Here is a 2,319-nt window from a genome sequence, read left to right on the forward strand (position 1 = left end):
CAAGATATAAGATACAATTTGCTAAACGCATGAAACTCAAGAAGAATGAAGACCAAAGTGTGGACACTTTGCCCCTTCTTAGAATTGGGAACAGGATAATTTTTTAAGATGACCTTAGATTAGAAGCTCTGAGGGGGGAAAAAAGTATATTACAAAGACACTCATCCTCTTTCACCAATGTGACAAATATCCAAGAAAACTTGAAATTAAGTGAGACTTCTTTTGTCCCATGGCTTTAGAGGGTTAGGGTCATAGTTGTCTAGCTCCTTTGATGAGAGCGTGTTAGGAGGCAAACATATCAAGGTGACAAAAGCACATGACAGACAGAGGAAAAGTGCTGAACAGAATAAAGAGCAAAGGAGTGAATTGGCTTGAGCAATCTATGCCCCTAGAACACACTTTCAGTGGTTTCTCCCAACCATCTTCTACATCTTAAAGTTCTGCCAGTCCCCACACAGCTGAGCATGAAGTATCCTATGCAGGAACCTTGGAAGACTTTTCATATTCAAAATGAAATACTTCTCCTTCAGCCCCTCAGTCTCCCCTCCCACTCCCTTCCCTTCCTCCTCCTCCCTCCATGTCTTCCATCTCATCTCTCTTCCCTTTCTCTCTTCCTCTTCCTCCATTTTCATATGTTTCTTCTACTGTGTCTTGGAAAAGAACCTGATACTATTAATACATGGAATACTCTAAAACTACAGCCCCTCACTGTGTGGTTGGCGTTATACGGCTTGATAAAGCACTCTTTTCAGGCGCCTACACAGGAGTGTCTGTTCTAACCATGAAGGCTCATGTGTACAAGTAATACCTTCTCCTACCCCAAAAGGCTTGAATTTTTTCTCTGTGATGCCATGGGACATCTGTTGATGTCCTCTGTTAAGCGGATGATGGTCACACAATTCTGACACAAAACAGTTTCAGTCAGTAGAAACCCTTGCCAAACAGTTCGGTGAGATCACTGGTGCTGAGATTTCAATAAGAACCCTGACATTATTTTTTAGGTAGGTGTGCGGTCCTTTTGATGCCTATGAGGGTCCTTCCCGGAGTTTGCTTTAAGAGCTGAAAAGTTGTTCCAGGGTCACGGCAGATAATTGAAGATAATAAAGGATGCCTGTAATCAGATGGCAGGCTCCTGACTTTGCTGGTGCAACCTTTGCTGAGCAGCAGTTTCCTGTGTACAAATAGCTTGGAAATTGAAAATTATCAGGAAATTGCTATAAAATGACAGAGTGGCTTAATGTTTTAATGCCAAGTAGTTTAAACAGTTGTACTGGAGACACACATAACCCAGAGGCCAGTTCTGAATTGCATAATTAAGTTTACTTCTTCAGGATTCTATTTCACTATAGGAGGTTGAGAGCTTAATCACCTAAGAAGAGATTTTTTTTAATGTTTTGGAAGAAGCAAGAAACTTAGTTACAAGATGCAAATCTGTATGAGAGATGCTATAATAGATACATGTTATTCACATCATCCATTTCAGAGATGAAAATGCCTCCTACTAGTGAGTGGACACAAGAATGTCAGAAATTCTGGGACAATTTTTGGAGCAAACCAGTCAGAAATTCTCCCACTAAAAATGGTGAGAGACCAGCAAGAATACCATATTTATATAAAGGCTACTCTAACCTCACGTGCAGAATGTGACCTTGCTATGCTGACATACAAATGGAGAAGACTTTCTTAAGAGACTAATTAAGTTATAAATCCTGATATATTTACAAACACAGTGAATACAAACAATAAAGCAGAAAGGACTAGAAGTTCTGCGTCACTAACTAAGACTTTCATATAACTAGTCTGGGATAAGAGGATCATGCGGCAGATTTGGCTTTATATTTTCCAAGGTATATTCACTCAATACTTTCCATCATGTTACCATTCATCATGCATCTTAACCAGAAGTGTGTATGAGTTTTAATCTCCCCACAACAGCCATTCTTTCTGCGCTGCCACACTTCTTCCCACCTGGAGAATCCTGTGCTGAGTCTGCTAAGTCCGAACCTCAAGACCCACCGGAAGCCCATTTGGGTTTTTTTTTTCCCAATTTTTTATTAGGTATTTTCTTCATTGACATTTCAAATGCTATCCCCAAAGTCCCCCATACCCTCCCCAACCCCCACTCCCCTACCCACCCACTCCCACTTCTTGGCCCTGGTGTTCCCCTGAACTGGGGCATATAAAGTTTGCAAGACCAATAGGCTTCTCTTCCCAATGATGACCGACTAGGCCATCTTCTGCTACATATGCAGCTAGAGACACGAGCTCTGGGGGTACTGGTTAGTTCATATTGTTGTTCCACCTTCAGCTTGTAGGGTA

The sequence above is a fragment of the Mus caroli genome, chromosome 10 (assembly GCF_900094665.2).
Source record: "Mus caroli chromosome 10, CAROLI_EIJ_v1.1, whole genome shotgun sequence".
NCBI lineage: Eukaryota > Metazoa > Chordata > Mammalia > Rodentia > Muridae > Mus > Mus caroli.